The following is a 24,884-nucleotide window of genomic DNA, read 5'->3' on the forward strand; positions in this document are numbered from 1 at the left end:
ATAGTAAATGCAGGAGGTTTTTTTGGGGGTATATACGTACAAAGTTCCAGGTGACGCTACTTTTTTTTCGTCATAGTCTTTACAGCTCTGTAATTTGTTCATGCCTTTTATAGAGGTGTTCGACTCATGTATGTTTTGGTCGTACGGTTACTAGTTTGTATGCAGTGTGTTGCTGCTCGGTTGAATCATACGTGGCGCGTAATACGCCTTTGGTGGGCTTGGGTCAACGATACCTATTTGTTTTATTGAACGATGCCAGGTTACAAAATAATATGTTTCCTCAGTCGCACGATAGATCGTGAACCATTTTCGTAGGTGCGGTAATCGATACTAGAAATTTCATAAAATAATACAGGGGTCCATAAGAGCACACATTAAGTTTTAAGTTACGTTTCTATCTTAGAACTCGCAAATTCAATTGGGTACGATTTGGTCAAGTTCGTCTAAAAAACGTTAAGTAAAAAACCGTTGCCACCAGTTACAGAACTACAAAAACAATAGACCTTAAGAAAATTGTTTAGAGTCGTCGTAGAAGAATAAATAGCTATAATTGGATCCTAATAGTGCATAGACGGCTGGAGTAGCTTTTCAGTTTAGTTCGTATCAACGCGATCTGCAATGCAAAAACACTAGCTTAGATGGCTCAAGTTAGCTCGCAGCACTAAATAAATAGGCCATATGCATTTAGGATCAGGATTTATGTTCTACCTGGTTGTCAATATACATATATTGAAGCCATTAGTCCACCCTTGAAGGATACAAACAAGATTCTTGAACACTCTATCGATAACCTCAGGAAGTTAGGCTTTTCTTGAAAAAATATTCAACGTTGTTCACACTGGTCTTGACCATGCGTGCATTACTTTTGTATTTTCTCGGCATCAGAGCTTACCGATCGAGCAAGTTTACGGCGTGTCCCTACTGAAGTTAGCGTTTCACACTCTATTATTTTTTTTTACCATTTGTTCGTAGACCCATATAAAACTACCATCGGACTGGATAGTACCTGTTGAGCACACATTTGTTGCAGTTTCGAGTTTGACGTCCTTGGAGAAACGGCACGCTCTACTTTTTGCTGATCCGACTCAATTCCGGTAAAGAAATCAAAACGCAGAACAGGCATGGAAACATAATAGACTAAAACGATATAGTAGTCGTTGGTTAGAAACACTTCCCTTATTCGCTACGCAAATATACCAGCAGTCATATGATCGATTTCGGTAGGATGTTTTCTACCGCCTCTGATATTTACAGCCTGATCAACTAATATAGAGATAACTTGTGACATACCTCAGTAAATCAGAAACGTTCTACTTACATCGTCGTTAATTAATAAAGGGCTAGTACGCTCTACGAGCAAAGTATGCTTGAAAAGGCCCGAGATGATCCGATTTGCAGCACAACTACATGCAACCTTTTAGTTGTCAGTATATGTAGGCAAAAACAACAGGCAAAGGTATGTTTAAACTCAATCTGCCATCTGGAAGCAAACGTTGATAATAGTTGCTTTTCTACCCAGTGGAAGCCCCTTTAGATGGTTGTCCAAAAATAGAGAATACGGCCAACAGAATAAAAAAAGGTTACATTGAGAGGCAGCGGTCGGCGTCAATCGTGTCGAACAGAGGCGGCCTATTCCGTCCGCCTACCTAACTAGATTGCATATACTAGAATGGAGTCCTTTCCATAGTTGTTGAGAACAGTTTGACCCGGACCAGTGTTCATCACTGCGAAAATTAGCTCGAATCAGCCAGTACGGATACCGATAAGTACCTCTTACTACAGTTAATTTCAACTATTGTTAATATCTCCGTGACATCCAGTGTGGTAGAAGGCTTAAATGATTACCAATAAGTACCAATTATAAAGGAACGTTAAAGTTCCCATCAATTGGGCGGAAAAAAAACTGCGGTGCGATAATAAACGATTACACAGTAAATTTCGCTCGTTCAATAGGTCGGGCTACAAATAACATATCAGAATGGGCATCCTATCAAGCTAATTTGGCCTATCCAGCTATATAAGTATCGAGCTAACGGGTGCATATTCAACATATAGGTATTCAGTACAACCTTACTCTTATCTCAGATCATATCTTCCTGTACCGTACATACTATGCCCAAACATCAGTGGTCCTATAAAGCCTATTCAGGTGTTTCACTTATACAGGTCGTCATTTGCTTCACTAATGTAATCGAACCTGTCGCGTCTCCCAGACGAGCGGTAACAGCGCGCACCTTTGTAACTTCGATAGTATAATCTAGTGCATACACAGATGCGACACCGAAAACTACTCGTATAACCCACGCACAAGGATAAGCACTACACGAGTCATACCATTCAACTCCTGTTAATATACATATTTAATTAATAATAAATAATGTTAGTTACATAATGTTACCGTCTCCAACGAGACAAGATCAACATGTGGGTCATTAGGTCAGTTACACGAGACAACTATAGTCATATAACACTCACCGCATGTTTTATGCGTTACAATTATTGTTGCTACTTGTAGTGCTTCATTAATACGAAGAAGTACCCGCTCTCCAAGGGGCTTTTTTATTTCTTATGAAACAAAAGAGGCTAAGGCGGGTATTGAATTATCTTGTCACTGAGATTTTCGTTCTTTATGATTTTGTTCACCGTTGAAATCGTCTGTTCGATTGGTGTTCGCAGCCCTTTTGCTGTTTCCATTTACAGGGACACAGCGCCAACTACGACTACGATTACGATAGCGGACAAGCTGATTCTTCTAGTTACGTCGAAACGTCCGTTCGTTGGTGGTAACGTAAGATGGGTGGCGTAGTCAGCAAAACAGCCCCGTTAGTGAAAAAACTTCCTTGCAATCATGTACATGTCCCTGAAAGATCGAGAGCATACCGACGACATGCGATCTGCTTGTATTGGTTGTCATCGAGGCTGTCCTTAGCGAGTTTGTGACAAAGAGAAAAGACTAAGTAACACGGCGTATGAGAATCCAACGTTCGCAATTCTAAACACGACTCAGTACTAAGTAGTATTTCGAATTTATTTCAGTGTTGCCACTGCACATCCACCTGCTGTTCGAGACGTGTCTTAAGTACTCAACTACTCCAGCATTCTGTACAATATGCGTTGCATCATTTTAATCAATTATAGAACAATAGTCAAGCTGTAACACACTATTACTAATTATTTTCAATCCCGTTTTCAAACGTAACTATTCAGAAATGATTCAGTAAATATGCAGTATTTACTCTCTGGTGAAATATGTTGCCTTTCGTCTGAGCTAGGTATTTTATCATGCCACATCCGAATTTGTTAGACGTCAGTGAGTAAGCCAGTGAGTGAATAAGTCTGCGTTGGCAGAACCACTAGCAGATCGCGAGTACCCCAGACAAGCACAATGTCAGGGAGCCAATTATATAGCTTAGCGAGTTAGTATAAAGTACAGCCATGGTTGGCTTTAAATAGAATAGTGCAGCCTACGGTTTATGGGGTGCGCCGTCTGTCGACAAGCTCATTGCTTTTGCTTTTTGCTGTTTTCGTATGTTGGGCACCTATCTAGTGCCCGCCATAATTGTGTATCTATACAAACGCACATACTATTTTGAGGGTGATTCTGGTGGCAGGTATATCTGTACGTGTGCAGCATTCTTCCCTTTTACTCTCGGCGACTAACTAGCGTCTCCGCACATGATTATATTGTACTGCACTTAGAAGGCCTGCGAATAGGGCACTGAGACGTAGCACGTCTTGATGCGTGGCCATGTCTCCTCTCTTAGACGAATTGCAGCCGGGTTACGTCTACCTCACGCGACGTTTAGCGGAACGATATGGTTTCAGGATTCAGTAACGATTAGATAATGGACTTCACCGCCGGGGCCAGAAGCAGAAAAGGGTCGAAACAAGTGCCTAGATCGGTCAAACACTCACCCTTCTATCTAGTTCTGTATAGTCTATTCTCGTTGCACCTCTGCGTCTCTGACTCTTTTTTAGTTTGTCTACGGTTTTACTTAAATAGAAATAACAAAAGTACACTTCCACATGCTTACTAAGACATTCACCCACATCGCTACCTTAGAGGCAACTCCGCGTATTTACCGGCATGCATACGCACCTGCCGCACTGCTACCGGCAGCCATCTGCCCATCAGCTATGTCCCCCTTTGACCGCGCCTACGTATGTTGAGCCTGCCTTTATGGCACTAATTGAGCGGACGTCGAAGAAAATAACGAACCTATGCGTTTGTGGCAAATGAGGGTATGAGTATGCGCAGAGAAATGTGTGAGGTCGAAGGTAAAATATTAAAAGCCCCTTCGTGTCACCTAGCGCGTCCGATGCACCAAACAGCGCGACCTTCAAGTGAATGAGGTACCGTAATCTACGATTTCTTTAGCGTCCCAATTGTGGGCAGAGGATAGCCTCGGTGTGAGCGATTAAACAAAGGAGGCGTCATGTCTTGATTCAATGGGACAGCCAGTTGTTGGTGTTGTCGCCATAGAAACAGCCACGAAAACACAAGGAAGTTGTGCCCGTATCGCTCATGTTTTGCGCAGGATTGAAAAAGTGGCCGATTTGGGCTGAGGACCTGGGGTAAACTACTTATAGAGAACTTGCTGTACCTGAGACTGCGATGGGACTAGTTTCCAGTCAAAATAGATTGACACTGATGTACCATACCCCTTGCAGCAAAAATGTTGCGTTCGACGCCACGGACCAACGATTGAGCGAAGTAAATCCTTGACAGTCATTGAAATCTAGGTCCGGATATATCATCTGTAATTGTCTAATGCGTATTCTTGGGGACTCTACTGCTGTTTGAAGTTGCGCTTCAGTGGTTCAGATGTGGAATATGAAACGCGTAGAAATTGCATGAAGAGCTAGTCTGATCTTTTCTTATCAGTGTCTTTAGATGTTATTACACAGTTATTAAATTTACCTCCCGTTTGATCCCAACGGGGTTTAGCGGTTTTGTATCGTTCTAACGAATCTTCCAGCCCATTTTCATGTCGTCCTTTGGTTATACGACCATCGTCGTGGTAATTATTAGTGCTTTGCCCTAAACGCAACAAGTTATAAAAATTATAACGCGGCCTCGGCGCCCTCTATTAAGGTCGAAGAACAACTCCGCCTGTTCGTTCTGCTCCCCGCCTCTGTGCGATGGCCGTTTACGTAGCGGCTAGGTAGGCCTCTAACCAGACGCTATTAAAATGGGAGTTCCGTATCTCTCTAGCTCGACTGATGTTATACGCGTCGAGACAAGGCCGTCGGTTAATAAAATAACGCATGCAAGAAACAATTCACACAGATGCGAAACAAATTTGCGATCGACGCAGACGTATACGTATGGATATGTAGAAGGCCTGGTAAACATATAAGTCCTGTTATTGCTCTATGTACAATCTATGGTACATGCACACAAATGCACAGCATAGCGCCAAAAATCGAATATTTTCATTCAAGTATGCACAAACCTGATGAAAAAGCCTTCAGAATTCCTACTGAGTGGCGCCGCAGCTCTATTGGCGGTTACTAATTCAGTCGAATGATATTTACTCTATGGTGTCGTTTATTGCATCATCGTCAAAGTGATATTGCCAACGGACTGTGATATACACATTAAAATGTTTTCATTTTTTAATACAAATCTAGATTCTGTGCCGCACACAATGACCCCCTACAAGCCAGTTCGGCCGACGTAACAGTGTACAAAACAACGCGGTTACATTCAATGGAGCTACTCGAGTAGTTTGCGAGAGTGCTTGTATACCTTGAAAAATACAATAGACCCGTCTCTAGCGTGCTATGGTCAACCATAGTTTTTCCCACTTTTGGGCCGATTGCCATTTGTCAACAGGTGTTAGATAAGTGTCGATAAACCTCTCTCCGCTCCTCTCTGGTTTCGCTTTCTCTCGAAATGGGCCATAGCCTGCACAGGTTTCAGCGCGCTTTAGTTTTTATACCTATGTATTGTCGAATCTGGTAGGTGTGAGATTCAAGTCCCTACCTGCACAACTTTTACCCCATCCCACCCAACGTAAGACGCCAAGGTCGTGCCGAATTTCAATTCAGTTTATATTCTTTATTATTTGCATTCAGTTTAATTTAGCAATATCACTGGGAGAATATCGGGATATTTTCGAGACAAACAATTCAGTATTTATACATTATTATTGTTATTACAATTATTTGCAATACGATATAGTAAGGGACATAGATACTGGGTAAGCCGCGGAAGAAGGGTATTTTCTCCACGCGATTTTTGTACAATCAAATCAGCAAGGAACAAGTCGTCTAGGTAAAACGTTGCGCCATTAAAAGTGTCCTACGCCATTATCGGTTAGATGGGTTAGGTTAGGTCAGACCATTACCCAGGCGTTCGAAAGTTGTACGTGGCTTGTCAAAATGTTTTAACTGAGCTGGGTCTGAACGTGGGCTGTCTTGAGCACTTCCCGAAAAGAATCGGACGCTAAACGTTTGTCTCGGATTACCCTTTCACTGCAGGCATTTGTGACAGATATGAATAACTGCAGTGCTGTTCGTATGATTATGACATCGCATTACCTTGCATCACAAAGGCAAGCTTAATAGCGTTATTGAGGTCACGTGTCCAGAAAAAGAAGTTCCGGAAACAATTAGCTCCGAATGGGTGGAAAGAAGGGGCCGACCTGTCGGTCGAGTTCGCATTTCACCACCCGCTGCTAAATATTTATGTCCAATTCTAGGTAGTTACATGTACATAGGCGTACTATACGTCTCATCAGATTTGTTGCGCTGAAAAACAGGTTTTTCTCAAGTTGAATCATTGGTAAACTGCGAGCCTATTTAGATCGAATTTAGTTGGCCTATATCAATCTGAACATCTATATGGTCCTAGTAGTTTTATGCAAAATGCCTATATTATAACAGCAAAAAAAGAGTACCGAATATGTCTGCTAAAAATGTAAAAAAGTACTACGCAGACATGAACGGTCTACCTGAACTCATCGATAGTGTAATCATGTAAAACTGCCTTTGGTTGGAATATTTTTTTTCAGGCTATCGAAATTCGTCGAAGAGCTGAGTTGACTTATTCATCTCGCCTTCTCTAAAGCGATTACACTTTACGACACGTGACGATCGTTTAAACCCATTCACCCTCTCTATTGTACTCATAGAACCCCCGTGGGAAAGAACGAGAGAGCAAGTCTATATATAGGTATCGTTCGTGACTACCAAGACAAGAAAGAGCCAGGTCTACCGGAGTTAGTCGCATCGCCATTGCGCAGATCGCATCGCGCTACGACGAAATGAACGACAGGTAGGTTGGCTCGGGGCAAAGCAGGTCACCGGTAGTAGAAGGAAGTGTCCCTCGTTTTTGCTTGATCAAGCTCACTCAAGTGGCCGCCATCGCCTCCTTCGTCGGAAGCGCTCATCGGGAAACGTGAAGGGACGCCAGGCTTTTTGAAGATGTGAAAAACTGAGACCCGGTCCTGAACCCCAATTCTTACCCTCCTGAGCCTCGAAGCTGCTTTTCGAGAAGAGGCAACAAGAGGTAGATAAGACGCAAACAATAGAACGACCTCAGGTGCCGGACGTAGCAGAAAAGGCGCAAGCTAAAAGGCCAAATGGGACAACGCAGAGGAGCATCGCCATCTGAGACAGCAGCGAGAAGTGGCAGGACGCAGAAGGTGGAAGAGGCACAAACAGAGGTTGACTGTCTCTGAGTAACACCGCCGACCTCAGGGCGTAAAAGGATCTCGGAGCTAGGACGGGTAAAGGAATTGGGCCGGGGCAGCGGCGACAATTGTCGTACGAAGTGAGCGAGCGAATGGAAACGAGGACAGTTGGAAGGCGAAAGCCGAGCCGAGAAATACTCAGCAAAGACAACAACAGTCGACGTGCCACTGTTTTTGGCGCCGCCGTGGCCACCGCTGCTACTGAAACGATAGCAAACGGACAGCGAATTACCCATGACAGCCTTTTTTTTCGTGTTTCGAATTCCTCCTTTGTCACTGTCAATCACTCTTGCTCGGTCGGTTGTATTGGCCGCCGCCGATGAGCTTATGTGTCGATCTATCGATGTACTGTGTTTCTAAACGTGTCTGTGTGCATGTGCTTATGTGTGTTGTTTAAGTATGTACACGCTTCAGCTCGTATTTTTTTTTCTCAGTGAATGTCTGTATCGAACATTCTTTTTTCCTAAAGATAGAGACAACTTTTTATAGCAATGGGTAGAAACAGAGGTGGCGCAAAATGCCTGGGATGAATAGAAGACTCCTGATGGCGTACAAGCGGCGAACAAGGCTGATGGCCGAAAGCCCACAGAGCACGAAATCTTGTCTGCTCCTCGAAAGAGTGGGGAGCGCGGCGTGGGAACAGAGAGCAACAAGGCCTGGTGAGTCTCGATGAGGTCGGTAGTGGGCAGAATTTGAGGGAATGGGGTAAGAAGACTTAAACGGGACCCGCAATGAGATGGCAGAGGTGCGAAAGGGCTAGTCTTAGCTAGGGGAACGCTCTACAGTGAGAGGTTCGCCATAGATGGTGCGCGAAAAGTCAATTAAAGCTAGATTGGAAGTGCCGCATTGACAATAATAACAGCAACAGTAGGTTGAAACAGTCTAACTTGACAACCATGTTTTGTGTAAAAAAACCCAAGACATCAACTAAGGACTAGTAGTAAGGCTGATGTCATCCTTTGAGTGGAAATGCGTCTCAGTACGGAAGGCAAGTCGAATATTCCTACAAGGTGCAATCCGCTTACACACAATCATATACCTTTTGCTGTTCTAATTTAAATATTTTTGCTTTATCGGTGTTTTTCATCTTTTTATCTCTTTCTTTGCTAATCGTTTGACATCCGGATAGAGTCACTGCCTCTTGATAACGTTTTTAAGTGTCCCATATAACTATTTCTATGTCCGATAAGGACCTCAACTAGTGTCGACAGGTTAACTACATTATTGGGTAATACTGTTCTGGAACACTTGGAACAAAAGGAACAGAAACAGAACTGAAAGTATAGATTGAAGCTAAAAGACGACTGAATCTCATCAAAATAATTCCACCTCATTTTCTCTTTTAGACTAAACTTAGCAGCATTAGCCTATTTTCTTACGCATTTCGGTAACAGGTGGGCACCAGGCCACGGAACATGGAAAGAGAAGGCTCTAGCGTTAAGAGGACCCGAAAATGAAATTTCTTGATTAATCAAAGTAATAATGGACTCCAAAAGTTGGCGAAGCTGTAAAGGGCAAACAGGCTCGAAACAGTTGAGTCTTGTTAGCATCCATCCAGCCTGACGTTCCAATTAGCAACAATTCAATGTATAGTATCATCAGGAAAAGATTAAAGAAACAGTATAAACCGGCTGGAACGCTAGACCTAGAGGTGCAGAGGTACAACAGCAGCTGCGACAGCAATAGAGTTAGTGACAGAAAAGCATCGGCCATAGCATCAAGGTTCAAGACGAACGAGAAACTGTCAAGCGATAAATTTCACATTTGCAGAGACTAGACTGGGTGCCGACAACGAAAATTTGTTGTGTGTAGTTGTCTTTGCTCGGATTCGTAGAGCGACGCCTGGCACTTCCGCGCGCGACAGACCGAGCAGACTCTTCTTGCCAGGGGCACACGCACTCTTGTTTTGTTTGCATTCATTGTTTAGAGGGCGGGTCACGGCAGTAGTATCAGTTTCGATTCAATTCAGCACTCCCATAACTAACCCCACTAAACCTCTGGGCGACGGATAAAACTCATTAAAACGGAAGGACCCGCCCTCGCGTGGACGTGGAGTACGATGAGTAAGAAGGGAAGGGGTGATAGAGTATGTGTTAATGAAAAACTGAACAGATAGTCTCCTTAACTGATAGGAAGCGGATACTGCTTGTCTGCGCACTTGCCCATCTTTCGCCGTCTGTACCAAGCGCTAATTCTGGCCTTATATCACACCTTTCTAAAAATCCGGATGCTTCCGCTTCATGCTGTGTTTAAATAGATACATGGGCACCTGCCACTTCAATTCTGAAGCTTGTTTTCTGTCGACGGACGAAAACTTTGTCAGAGTCCCCGTTAGATTCTACGAGCCGGCCCGGGAATTGCAATCCGTAAACGCTTCAGTTGCACATCTACTATGGCCAAATGGAAGTGCCTCCTGTAAAAAAAAGTTGTCATGGGAAAGACCCAAACATATACCGTTACTTGGTGCCGAGCTTTAACCCATTGTCTAAAAGATTGGCGTACACCTGTTTGCATATTGCTCCTTTTTGCTAGTGAACCTCCGTACCGCGACCCGGCGCAAACCTACCCCGTTTCGAAGAGAGCACTGGGCCCAACGGTTTTCTCTCACGTTTATCTGCAACACGTTGGCTTAGAGGCTATTTCCAGGTTTAGCTTTCAAACCTTGAACCATGTTCGCTGTGGATTCGAATAACTAACAAAGAAATGTTATCTCCGGTATTTTTTTCTTCACGATCGCATAACCGTTTAGTATATTCTTGATTTCTATATACTACAAGGTAGGTCTGACGGGGCACAGACCATGACGATACGTTTTGCACTTGAAGTCACTGAATAATGATATTAGCTCAAGAGCCAGCCACCGAGGGGATTGCTGATCGCTGCTGTCTTGTGAAATCTATTCGACGACTTCCGTCAATGACGCATTTTTTTTCCTTTTTTTTTTGATCGAATTTCGAATTTTTGCCTTATTTTTTGAATCTACGAGGATACATACAAAGTGACAAAGCTTGTAGTCTCGTAGGTTGGTTGATATCAGTCACCATTTTTGCATTACTGACTAGTAAAAAAATTACTAATTTCTAAGAGGAAAGTATTTCCTACCTCTTATATCAATTTAAAATTTCGCTCGTCAAACATACGTCGTATACATGAATTAGTCTGTGATGATTCATATCATACACATACATATGACACATGCATGCATTAAATCCCCGACAAACAACCTTGTATATGAACATTATCTATGTTGTTCCCCGAAGTTCCGCTGTCCCGCAACTTTTCATTTATTGCACAAGGCTATCTTCGTGTCCTTTTCCGTGGCAACAGCTTTGCCCTATGTGCAGAACCTCTCGCTATGTTCTCAGGACGGTTGTACATAGAGTATAGGCGTAAACTAAACTATTTGGTGAAATGAACTGCTGCCGCTATTTATGCCGCTACCTTCGTTACTGCGCCTTGTCGCTTTCGTCGCGTTACCGGAGAAGATGGCAGTAGTCGATACGTTGACTTGATTCGGAGTAGTTGCCGCTGTAACCCTGAGGATAAACGTCAGCGGAATGGAAAGCAGTTTCTTCAGAAGAAGACCACGACAGCCATGAATACACAGATGCAATGGATGCCCAAGCGAGCAAGCCGCTGTACTCTACACTTCGTAATTAGAGTGTTGTTGTTGTTGCTAGCGCTATATCTCTACCGTGCAGCGGCTATACTGGCAATAAGGAACGTGTAGGCTTGCTATTCTTTATAAAGTCAGAATTCAACGACGAACTCTCAGCTATACATGGCCAGATGAGATCAAGGTGCGTTAGTAAGAAGCAAGAGTTAATCGGCTGACGGAAACAGTGCAGATGTATGGGCGCGTACCTCGTCTCTGTTCCATCTTTTGCCGCAGCTTTTTTTTAGAGTAATAACGATGTCAGGGATGGGGTGAGTCCGCAGTACCATATACAGTGCTTGTCGTTGCCTCGTTTCTTGACGTTTCGGTTCCTAATAATAGCAACTGTACCGCGAGCAACAATCATTATCTTTATGATTGTTTTGCTATTGCCTATCCCGTTTTTGCAGTTCTTGAAACCATTCCTCTTTGCAATTTCATTCTCATCTCAGTTCTCTTAAAACATGTAGCACGTCCCCATAGTGACGTGTTCCGGGTCGATGGCATTAACAACAGATGCAGGAGCAACACGTGTGGTCTTGCACGAGGAACAGGATCCCCTAGCAACAACGCCACGTAGAAATATGGTTCAACGCCGCCAGTACGAAAATACGCCACTAACAGCTCAGCCGAAGGTGGGAGGCCAACGAGCCGAAAGCCAAGACAAAGCGCTTTCTTTCTTCATGCTAATAGTGTTGCTCTCACCAGTGCGATATGAAGCCCAAAAGTTGAAGAAGTACGGGAAGGTTATGATGCTCTGTCATGCCCACTTTATGTTAAGCTACTGTCTTGGTTTGCGGATGTCCTTCTTCGGTGCTTAGCTGCTCTTCACCTGGAACTCCGGTCGTAAAGCCAACGTGGGCTAACAGGGCATGATAGCACCCGCTACCTAAAAGCCAATTTATGTGGGGAAAGAAAGAGACAGGGGCAAAGGCGATAGCTGAACAAGCGACACTATCATGCCTCTTAGTTCATTGAAGCTTTTCACTACCTCCAACACTTTTGTTCTTTGGAGACACTCAGGCGTCTCATTGGGTATGCTTGACCTTAGTACTAAGATCTGACGGCTGCTCGGTCTCTGTGATCGACTCGTCTCACCCTCGGTGCAATATGGTATCAGCCTATTTATTCCATCTATTTCAAATGTGAGATAAGTACGTAGGGAAAACGTGAAGTTCACCGTTTGCTTATTATTGGCTTTCATTTCGATCGTCTTAAACTCGACAGATGCTCTAGGGAGATCTTGAGGCAAAGGAGAATAAGCGCAGCAAGTGAACAGACGTCAGTTCCTCAAAGTATACTACGAAACCCAAGGAAGCCTCTCTAAATTTGATACGGGGACAGGTCCCCAGACTCCAACTAACGATATCATAGCGTCAAATCAGCGTTGTAACGCCGGAAGCCACACAGCGATAAAACAGTCGCGTAGTGACACATATTAGATAGACAATTGTCGTTCAGTGCATTGGTAGATTTAATAGTAGCGATAATGTTTCTTTGACAACAACAAAATGCTGACTCTTTGAATGAACGATTTTTCCGGATCTGTTGCGTTCGAAGATGGCGTTGACTGTTTCAGTTTTTATATTTGATAAATATGTATTCATTAAATAATAGGTGTTTGAAAACAGTAGCAATCAACGGAAAATTAACTTTCATCAAGTGTTGTTTCAACTTGTTTCTATAGGTAAATATATATATATATATATATATATATATATATATATATATATATAGAAAAATAGAATACAGACAATCAATAATGCATCTATCTCTAACGTAAGACATGACGGTGAGTACCATAGAAATTGGTAAAATGCACCTACTTAAACAAACTCATAATATCTAAGGTATCGACATATTATATATATATAATACCATTGTCTCAACAACCTCTCTATATCATTAGCTATCACTTAGACTAGATTTGAAGAATCTGGAATGTACATAATCTTGTTATCAAAATGGACCTCGCAATAAATCATGTACTCGATATATATATATACTTTCAGGTCTTAAAAACGGGTTTGGTCCTATTGCTGAACATGTTTGTAATCCCCTAACTTAAAGTTTAGCAATCACGACAACTAAACTGTGGCGTTATGCTTGACGTTCTACAAGAGAAGTTTATGTTTCTTAGTGCTTCTGTCCGGGTATGTGACCTGTGAGCTCGTCTTGCTGCCAATATTTTTTTAGTTCGAAGTTTTGACAGATGAAGGCCGTTAAGGCCGCTGGGCCTTGGATGTATTAGCTTCGAGACATTGTGTGCAGTTACGCAGAACGCTACCCGCTGCCATGCAGCCTGTAACAGATGCTAATACTTTTGTTTAGTCTGATAGTGGTTGAGCGGGCATTATTAACGCTGGAGTTTGCTGGCGTAATAGAGAGAGACGTCTGTCCCGTTTCTGTTCTGTCATTGCTGTTGTTGAGCTCAGTGTCCGCTCGCGCCAATCGACCATGATCAAATCAAATAGCTCGCTTCCTCCACAGCATAAGGTAGGAGCAATGGCCGACATGGAGAAGCAGAGAGACCTCTATAGAACATCGATAGCTGTAGCAGCATTATTATTAACACGGGTAGCGATCGCTAATTCAGCAGTCTATGAACAGAGCTACGTTCGCGTTCACGTTTAATAGAGTGACCCCGTTCGATTCAGCTGGTGCCAGCAGAACCTGCACGCGATTGGAGAAGGGAGCAACAGCAGCAACAGAACTCTCTTTCCGTAAATTGTTGGGTGTCAACTAACAACCTAAAACAGAGGGTAACAGCCGGCTCTTTCTTGGCCGCGCCTTGTCACTGTGCGATTTGTTGACCTCACTGTCCTTTACGTGGCTTGAATCGAGTGGTGGTCAAAAACAGAACTCAGTTGTCGGAGCATTTGTCTGGAGATAAAAGGCGCCCCGCCCTGATTTTTTAGGTAAATGCCGTTACCTTTTAGGCTTGTACTGGAAATAACCAGGTCTTGGTCGGTCAAATTAGTCGGCTTTTGGTGCCATTCGTAGGTCTCCGTGTCTGTGTCGCTGACGGCTGGATTCCGCTGTTACTGACGACGACTAGGGCGATGAAGGCGGCGGCGAATGAATACGATAAAATCATGCAACGGAACGGGCCTAAGGGATAAAGGTCTCAATAGGTCACATCGAACAGCAGCCTAAGGCGAAGGAATAAGTGAGTCGGCTTCCATAGAGGAACCTACCATTCTCGTGGAAAAACCTATCGCCCCCCACGGGAGAACCACACATGCGCGAAAAGGCACTTATCAATTGCCGTAACAACATTATCTAAAGGAAGCGCTGGCCTATACGAGCATATGCCGACGTGTGTCCTTACAAAGAACGCGAGCGACCCGTTCGCAAGCTGCACCACGATAAGTATAAATTGGCCCGAACATCCGAAATAAACAGTCACGGAGCCACGAACCACGACTGAGAACAAATCAGTTGCGGCTCGCGAGAAAAATCGTGTATCTGATGATGTGACCATGAGATGGTCTTTTGCGATGTGCCGCTATTCAGTTGGCTAGCCAATAAAATAGCACAGAGCGAGAACGACAGAAAGATAAACAGAAGGTGCAACGGTTGAGACAGGGTTAAGGAGCCAAATATGCAAGCCTGTTCAGAATCCTTAGTTCGTATCGCACTCTATCAGTAAATGAAACAATGGCAAAGTTCCTCTACCCTGTTCACCTATACTTATTCATGTTTCTCTTTTTTTGGTTTATCTTCATATCTTATCTCCTTTTGTTTTGTTTTTATTAACGTTTCGGTGGCATCGTCTATAGATACAATGACTATTTTACGTCGATGTAAGGGCGCCTAGAGGGACCGTTTACTAACCACGATCAAAAACCACCACGAGCGCCACGATCAAAAACCGGGTTATCGGAAGGTCATCCAATCTACATTGACACAACAATAATCACAACGGTAACACCGGCAACAGTAGATCTGTCTAAGGAAATATTTAACGGCGGTACCGGACGTAAAACTTAAAGCATTTAGCAATAGTGGATAAATGTAAGGAAAGTTGAACCGCTGCTATCGACACCGTGATCAGCAGAAGGCACCCATAAGCAAGGCCCCTAATAAGCGGCGGGTTTTTTTGGCCAGGTCCCCGAACATATATTGCAGGTTTGCCAGTGCGACGCTACGACCACTGTTCCTTTCCACTAGCCAGTTGAACAAGTACATGGATCGTTCGTTCGCTCAAAATAGAGTCACACACAGCTAACGGGAACGTCGGCAAACGGCCAGACATACAGGTCAAGCAATAACGGTTCAAGAGAAAGACGACTATACAGATGTACATATACACTCGTAAAGGCTCATAGCCATAAAGCTTATGTTCTTGTAAGTATAATTATGGAAAGTTAGCACAGGAACAACGGACTTCTACCCAAACTGCTATCAGATCTTTCGTGTGTGCTATTACTTCACGGGAAGAGAGGCAACGCATTATCCAATAACACCCGCACACAGCGATTGTGTGTGTGCGTGTGTATGTTGATGAACGTTGCACGAATCCGTAAGAGGCGATAGGGAGCATGCGTCGGCCGTTCTGTCTGCGTTAAAAGTGGGTTCTTCGATAGATTTTATGTTAACTGCTCTGTCATCACAGAAAGAGCCCAATCATCCGCCCGTCCATCTGCTGCTGCTGTGCAAAAAACGTTGCAAGAAATTTCCGTTTAAACACACTGAAAGCAAATGGGAAAAAAGATTTAATACACAAGTATACACGGAAATAGGCAAACTAATGGGGAACCTGGCATCCATTGCTATACGATGAATGTATTGTTACTGGTAAAGTTAATGCGAAAAAATAACAATACACGTACGTTGGCAGAAAGAGGATACTAAGTGGCGCGATCCCAGAAAACATAACTGTACAGTGTGTTTTTTTTTCAGTTAATAGGGACAATAAAAACATCAGCTTACTATCAATATGGAAAATAAGATTAAAGGAGCATTTTGGCCATAGGCGCAAAAGCTTTAAGGAAAAGCTGTATGTTAACTTTGAAACGTGGTGGCCCCAAGCCGAATATTCCTGGAAGCGATTCATTATGAAACCAATCTTCCATCATGGGACTGCCACTGCATGTTAACAATTGTGTTCCTTAAACAATGTGAATCAAACAGAACTACTCTACTCCTTTGTCTACCTCGTTAATTTAGACCGGCTCCACATAATCCTGAAGCTGCCACTTGAACTCCCAGTAAGCAACTTTCTCATCAATTAGGCTTCTTAAAGCACCTCTCGTCAAGCAACTCCCGCATTTTTAGCGTTGCCTCGTGGGAGAGCCAACGTCCTATCGGCCTAAGCCTTTCTAGGGCATCTGAACAAGTCTGTGCCTGCACTCAACGACTACAAGACTACTTGCCCCTCGCAGATGCAACGTACAGCCCATTTAGGGGCAACACTGTAAAGCAAAAAAGTTATAAAGCTGCTGTTTTCGTAGACAACTACGAAAACGACGAGTCCGCACGCAAAAGCTAAAAGACTTCTGCTGGGTACTAGTGATAGCATGTTCATTTAGGTTAGGTCGTGCCGCGTATGCAGGGCAAGGTAGATATGTCCTAGCAAACATACACTAAATATTTTATTGACAGCCTATCCCGAAAATCTACGTACTATTACCTTCGCAGCGATACGAAGCGTAGTAATATTCGCTCAACCGAGGCGCAAATTGAGCGTGCTCATAGTCTTTGGCTACCCTCTTCTCTATCATCAGACAGCTTTACCACTCGATTTTTCATCGCTTCTTTGATAGAATAGTTATAGGATGACACAAAGTAACTGGCTGCGAAGCAGAACTATCGTTAGCCGTGTACAAAGCCATACCGTGATCAATGTATGTTTCCTTAACAGGACTAACTATCCTTTATTTTGCGTTTCCTGAACAGGAGCAGCAATGTCAAATAGCAGCAGAGAACAAACACCATAGGAACTTCGCGATTTTCGCATATAGCAACAGTATCGTTACGTAGCATATAAGCAGAGTGAATGTGCATTGTTATCTAAGTCAGTACACTTTGCCGCAAACAGATCCATCCATAAGACCACGGCATCTGAAGCAGACAAGCAAGTGCGCTATTTCAATGCGATACGAAGCAGCTAGGAAACTTCAATGTAACATTTCTATATTGTTGGGCTGGCCCGAGCGCGTGCCACCCCTGCTATTACATAACAATACAAATTCTACCACTTGAATTTTCTCAACAGGAACGATATTGCTACTTGAACAGTTAACCTCAGCCAAGCTTCCTTCAACAGAGATAAGCATTGGCTTATTTCACGTAGGCTTGCGAAGCTGAATAATAATGGAGTGGCTAATTCCAATATCTACCGTACCGTGCGTTGGCAGACGACGTAGCCATTATTCGACCCTCTCTCAACAGTGTTAACGTACAAAATGCTATAGTTTTATATTATATGATAGCTGCTTCATCAGCTAAAATATCATCATCGTAGGTTCGAATTTGCTTAGTCACCTTTTTTTTTTTTTGTTTCACTATCCTGCCCAGGTACCGTCAGAGTAGGTCTTAAAACGCCGCGACGCAGACTATACGCAGAAACGTCTATGATCAGAATCTCTACTTCTATTGGAACTCAAATAAGGAATTCTACATATTTTGCAGTAATTTCAATTGAATGTTGGATGGAAATGGAGAGCACAGCTCTACTGATACAGGCTTATGATTTTACTAAGAAAAAAAAATGAAAAGATGATCATTAATTGAAATCGCGCATATTTAGTGCAGTAACATTATTTTGAAATTTAAAAAAAAATGCTTTAGTATCGGCTAAAAACAGCTAACACTTCTTCGACAACCCAGTATGAGGAAGGATCTACATGCATAACGTTAGCAAGAACCGGTTATATAATAATATATCTTCATGTTGAAACGTTTATATATAGTCCTCTTGTGAGACAAACTTTTTTTAGAGACAATCGAATGGCGTATTATTTACATTGATATATAAAACTTTTGTACTTTGTTTGTTAACACCATTTCTACAATCGGGTGATTTAGATACTTTTATCTATGCTAATAACCCACCACTGTCCTTAACAATTAACCTGGCTTTGCAATCGAAAACCTTGAAACTTTGAAATCGTTGAATATGCACCATGATAATATATAACAATTGACGAAAACATATTTTTATCACGGTATTTTTAGATAGGGCCAGCGGTGTTCATATCTGGGCAGTCGGGGCTATGGCTGAAAGTATTCGAGTAAACTCTCGCAAGCAGAAGGGACTTTTACGGAACACCTGCCTCTAAGAATGGCTATAGGCTGTCAATTTTATGTAGCTCCCAATAGTTTACCTAAAAATTTGCCTAGTATAACCCTATTGCCTGACCCACTTCGTTTGGCCTGTTCGTAAAGCTGTTAGCCGTAACGGCGGACGCCGCTTAAAAGATCAGACTGTCCGCCATAGATCCTCTTTATTCTCCAGGATATTTTAAAATCCAACGTTCAAACAATATCAGTAATGATAATTAGTAGACTGCAGGCAATAGCTATTCGCAGCGGCGTGCTACGGAACGGCATTACCCACGTCAACTCATAGCGTTCGTTGAAATCTCGGCCTGTCCTCTGATCATTTTCTATAGCATATCCTACATGTCTGAGTGTCCCTAGCAGGTGTTTAAAATGTGGCGCGAAAAGTTGTAAATTGATAATATAGGGCATAATAATTTAGATGAATATAGAAAAACCTTCAGCCTAAGCGAAACTCAATATGCTATTTATGCTTATAGTGATGAATATAATAACAGATTCAGTTCCATGGTGTACAAATGGTAGATCGACAGTACGAGATGCTAGATACTATGAGTGAAATCTAGTACAGGAAATAAAAAATATATAAAAACTATCGATTGAAAATTAAGCGCAATAGGAGGTAGACTGAAATTGCGTTATTAAGATCATCTCGATTTTCGAATAGAACGGCAGTAGAACTGCGGATAGCTGTTGAGCTAGAATCGTTGTAAACTTCAGCCGAAGTTTGACTTCAGCTGACGCAAAGATTCTATAGACGCACGGAAGATATTGCCATCAGTGTTCTCAGAGATGCCAGATATCCCACTCTTAGCCATCAAGCTGAATAGTTGTCGAGTTTTCGTTGCCGTATAAATAAACGAAATTTTCTACGCTTATTTTTTAAACCTTGGCAACGGTTTTTCTCGTTAACTGTAACTAAACCACGTCTAATCTTCCAGTCGGTTTAATTTATTGATTCGATTCGTAGTAAATATCGGTCTTTATAATGTATTCAGATCTGTCCCTTGGCATGCCATAGATGCAGAAGTGTTCACTTGCTAAGAGCAATGTTCCAAGATTCGTTCGCAAAACCTCTAGGCCAATTAACGTAATTTGCGTTCCATTTTCAGTAACTTAACATATATACCTAAATGCTATCCAGCTCCCCTTCAGTGTAGACAGGGCTTTTGTTGGCAAATTAAATTGTCTCTAAGAGGTTCTTGTAGCAATAGTTACATCTGCGAAGTGTTGATGACCAAAGCCAGTGGGAGGCACGTGAAAACTATTGCTGAATATTACATCTAAATAATGGAAAAGTCGGAGAGTGAGATATTCGACGATCACGCTAAATTATTACTGAGACAATAGAAAACCACTTTAAAACGAACCAGTCCGAGTACAAGAAAAGCCACAGAAAAGGCGTTCCGCCAATATTCAACCAGCTGAAAATTGAAGGCCACGTAATATAATATACTTCACCATAATAACCCTTCAGCGACACTCATCATATTGAGCGCATTGAAACGCCTCAATGTTTTCGGACATTTTTACTTCACAAGTATTTCAACTTTATTAGTAAGCTAATTTCAAAGCTAAACTCCACATAGACAAGCCTCTTTACCTGTAGAGACCTCGGGGCAAAATCGCAAACCTCCGATTTAGTAGAGTGAAGGAAGAGGCTTTCAGTTATCATTGCCCTGACACACTTCTGATCATTATCTCGTAGAACCATGTAGCGACAGTTCTGTTTATCATTATTAAGCAATTCGATGAACTTCGACTGGATATCGTAATCCGCCTATTCAAGTTCTACTTCTAATATTTTTGCACTTACTATAAGTTAGGCGCTAGCATCATTACAACATTCGGTAGGCTATTACTAGATTTGGCTATATATAGATATAATTTGAATTGTTGAGATGTCGAGGCACAAGGGTTTCTGCGCAACCAGTATGTTATGTGTGGGCAAAATATTAGCTAAAAAGCAGGTTTAAGACTTTTTTATACCAAAACGTCTGAATCTATATGAATGCATGCCGCTACTGTATTATAGGACAACTGCAGACAATAAGCCATTTGCTTTCTAAACACAAATACTTTCAATGATTCTATCGATTAGACATGATTAAATCTTACCTAGAGTATGCGTGCTCCTTCTGACTGGTACGTCTGTCCTCGATTTCTACTATATCATGTAAAAGTTCGTACAAAATAGCCATAATATCCTTTTTGCTAGCGTGACCACTCGTGGCAGGCAACCTTCTATAGTTGGCTTACTATAGCTAGTACATGTTAGTAGTGCTAGTTCGAAGCACCCGAAGCTCAAAGCGAGCAAAATCGTTGAATAGATCCTTGTAAACCAGAACTGGCCGATTGCAATTGCAGATCAGATACAGCAAAGTGTATGGGGCCTGCTATTTAACGTTCATTTCTTACTCGCACTCTACGTTATATAGGCAGAAATTACAACAGCAGCAGCAGCAGCAGCAGCAGCAGCAGCGGTGGCAGCATCGGCAGTAGCGATTATAGCTTACAATCAGAGTATACGACAGGCCAGTACGTAGTAAAAACAAGCTAGTGCAGCGAATAGATTGAATCAGACCCGAGGTCTACGTAGTTGACGAAATGAAACAATCTCTAACGGGAGTTCGCGACCTTAACAACGAGAACCACCTGTTGACTAACTTAACTGGCACCACCTGTGGCAAACAAAGAGCTTCTGACGCACCCGCACCTCAATGACGACTGGGAGCCGATCAGCCGATGTCGACGTAACTGCGTATGATGCTTGAGAAGGTGGAAGACATAAGACGGGCTGATGAACCGCGGCTCCTTTTTGGCCTCCGTCTCAGTTTGGCAGGCCTCATCAACTACCCCACGATTAAAACGGTTGAATGAGCTCACTTGCTTAACGGTATTTCATCTCAGCTACTAGCGCCACTAGTCGTAGATATTTCTGTTGTTATCTCGCAAGAAGACAAGCGTGAAGAGAAGGGCCGCATTTGAAGTGAGCAATGACATTCGACTAAATAAATGCACATGCCACCGGTAGAACAAAAAAAAAAACTCGTTACGGTACGAACGATGGTACATCTCGGTCCATGTTTGAGAGGCATACGCGTTCTTCTAGTTTTCTCATAACTAAGAATGGGAGTAGCCTTTGCTTTCTAACTTTTTTCTGCGTACTTTATCTTTTATACGCGTGCAGATATCTGAAGTCTATCGTGCATTACTTACATACCTGTGTGTGTTGATCTTGGACGTATTAGTCTTTGTTGATTTTGTATACAATTGTTGTTTATGAGTTTGGATTTTTAGCGATACGATTTTACAGTACGTCAGAATTGTCCCGGACTGTCAGCTCTACATTGAATCAATTCTACTTGATCTTGTCCCCATTTTCGACAGAGCTTTCTTGAAAGAACACAAAAAAAAAAAGTTTTTCCGACACAGTTCACTGTCTCATATAACGATCGCTTCTAATTTTCTTATTTTTCGTTAAACTACTCCTAGTCGACTGTCGAGCGCATTAGCCGTTAGCTGACGAAATGTAGAAGTTGCCGTCTGCAGATTCGCGCAGTGTTGTGATGACTATTACTACGGACGTTGCATCTAAGAGGCCTATTTCTCTTCAAAGGACTACGCAGACCGGATTTTGGCTGGCGTGCTTGTGGCCGCGTTTGTCGATGTCACTGTCATTTTTCTTGACGAGAACTTCTAGCAACTAGGATAGCATTGAGCACAAACACTTGAAACACCCTGGTTAAGGTTTTAGTTCTACGCGGCTGCCTTAGGCGGCAGCCTTCACAATTTTCTAACTGAAACACTGTAAAATCTATGCCTTTCGCGCGTCACGATTCAATAATAGCAGTGTCTTCATAATATTAACAAGATGTAGCTGTTGTTTAGCGTAGAAAAGCGAGAATACCTCAGAGACACTTGCGAATTCCAAGTGCCTTTATGACAGGAAATAGTAGCTAAAATTTTGAGAGTCGGCTTTATCGCTAGTGAGCGCAATTTGACTTCGTTAAATAAGTGTGGTTCTCGCTTGCAAACAACTGAACCTTGAAGTTGTGAAGTTGACGAAACTTAATTTGATATGTTTGGCTCTACGAATTCAGCGTTTGCGAAAATGTAGCTTACGATTTGCACTAAAAAACGTCTGGTAGCTTTCTTCATTTTTCTAAGCACAGTTGTTTTCTCGTTGCCTTAAAGCGGTTTCTGTTTCTGGTCTCGTCGAGGTGAACTCCTGAACGGCCTCCTGCAACCTGACAGGAAGCCACAATTACTGTCAAACGTAGATCTAACAACAATAAACGTTGTAGCGGCACCATGAAGCTAACAAGTTAATTAGTAGTTGTGATGCCTCTGTTAATGTTATGAGGTTGAATTGCCCCTCGGTTAAAACTCCCTGCCACGTACGTTCGACGTTGACCGTACGAAGTTGGGCGTTGACAACCATGAATGCTATCGATGCCACCTTGCCAATGCCCCACGATAAACTAACCAGCAGCGCGTACAGCTGAACCACCTCTAAACTGCCTGTTGCTAGGCGGATAACGGCTTTAGGCTCTTGGCTCTAAGCTTTTGCACTTTTCAACGGACCTCTACCAAGCAGGCTGGTTTCTGTCCCTGGCTTTCGCCGACTTCCGTTACTTAACTGTCCACCCTGAGAGATTGGCCGTCGAGTAAGCTGTAGCTGTTCTTTCAGAGTACAAGATCATGGTACGGCTCACACATTGCAGTATTAGCTGGAACTGGACGACTGACTTTTTAGCCACAGCAATAAAACAGTTTCCACCAAGCCTTCTTACCTCTCTGTCGATTACCACCGCGTAGGGCTGCTTGGTCAGCCCAGCAATCCGCTCGCCCTACTCCGGCTTTTACTTGCTTTCTACCGATTGGATCGCTGTTGCTTGCACTTACTTTGCCCGGCCGGACCTGGTGCCTGGCTCGGCTCGACATGGACGTACACGTTCGCTCGTTCCGCTGACAAGCGAACCGCAGCTCTGCTAGTTGATGCGCGACGTCGGTCGCCCTCTAGCAGCTGCAGCAGGCACTGTCTTATTATTGTCAGTGGCACGCAGCGGTTGCAACAACTACAGATAAGCGCAACGGCGCGTGCTACTTGTTGAAGAAAGCAGGCTCGTCGTTGTTGTAGCAGTGAAGGCTGCAGGAGGGGTAACAGCGGCGTACGCTCGCTAGTCCTAACACACCAATAGAAATAGGGAGGAAGAGTGAATGCTCTTACGATAGTAGCCGATCTAAAGGTGGACGCCACGACGGTGGCGGTGGCGGCGGCGGTGGCGGCGGCGGTGGCGGCGGCGGAGGCGGCGGCGGTGGTGGTGGTGGTTGTAATGGTAATGGTGGTGGGTGTCGCCGTGACCGTCGTCAGCGTTAGCGTCGGCGTCAGCGGCGTCGATGCCACTGGCGAGGAGGACACGGACGCTGGCGCGAAGAAGCAGTGGCAGCAGCGAAAGTCGAGTTGCCACTGGCAGCGACCGTAGCTAGGCAGCCGGAGGAGGCAGGGCGACCTAGCGCCTTAAATTGATGTTGTTGCAAACGATCGATCACTAACAGCCCGATAGGCGTAGGCTGAAGGAGCACGCAATAACCAGGCAGCTCCAACAACGAGATTCCAGCGATCGTTCTGTCGCTCTCGTCCTAAAGTCGGCACTCCTGCACGCTTGACATTTTCGTCACTGATGCCTATGGCATTGAGAGCGGCTCTGCTTTAAAGTTAATGGTGGGCGCCGTCCTCTATTTCGGGCAGGATGAATGTATCAATGCCTGGCACGATACGCAGAATGGTTCGAACTAAGTAACGAGAGGCGAATTTACCTGGATAATGCTATGACCAATGGTTGGTTTGTTGATCGAAAGCGACCCTTTTAGAGTGCTGTCCGATTGCTTGTTGTCTTCGTGCTTTGTAATAAAATATGAGATACTTTATATGGGGAGAAGATAGGCAGAGCTGGCTTCAAACAAGGTGATTCTTTTACCTATTGATCTTTACTTTATTGATGAGTAGCTGTCGAGTGGCTGATTAATGATCGAGCCCGGCTCCGGGGTAGCCCAGTTAGAGGGTATGAGTTTTCCCCCTTTAGTTGATCTCTGAAGGGTGCAGCAAATAAATTTAGCTCTACGTTTGTTCAATCGTAGGGAAAATGAGGCTTCGTTGAAGGAAGTTCCGGCAAAATAGTCGCACTATTGTAGGTGCCAGTAGAGATGTACCGCACTGATGATCTGATGCATGATGC

At 43.4% G+C, this 24,884-nt stretch overlaps 2 long non-coding RNA genes across 6 annotated transcripts; one reads left to right on the forward strand and one right to left on the reverse strand.

Annotated features, from left to right (window-relative positions):
• Positions 1 to 524: 524 nt before the first annotated feature.
• Positions 525 to 23,835, reverse strand: LOC111272450 (uncharacterized). 5 transcript variants are annotated; one of them, XR_002687519.2, is made up of 4 exons: positions 23,439 to 23,835; positions 21,866 to 22,892; positions 1,007 to 2,860; positions 525 to 613 (listed from the first exon to the last, which is right to left on the reverse strand). It is a non-coding gene; the product is annotated as an uncharacterized LOC111272450 (long non-coding RNA). The 5 variants fall into 5 exon arrangements; XR_015315737.1 differs by having other exon boundaries at positions 23,230 to 23,835; XR_002687521.2 differs by having other exon boundaries at positions 1,007 to 1,137; positions 1,319 to 2,860; positions 21,866 to 23,835.
• On the forward strand, positions 2,701 to 3,248 carry LOC147751861 (uncharacterized). The gene is made up of 2 exons (XR_015315738.1): positions 2,701 to 2,822; positions 3,037 to 3,248. It is a non-coding gene; the product is annotated as an uncharacterized LOC147751861 (long non-coding RNA).
• Positions 23,836 to 24,884: the final 1,049 nt, after the last annotated feature.

The sequence above is a fragment of the Varroa jacobsoni genome, unplaced genomic scaffold, assembly GCF_002532875.2.
Source record: "Varroa jacobsoni isolate VJ856 unplaced genomic scaffold, vjacob_1.0 contig02293, whole genome shotgun sequence".
Lineage (NCBI taxonomy): Eukaryota > Metazoa > Arthropoda > Arachnida > Mesostigmata > Varroidae > Varroa > Varroa jacobsoni.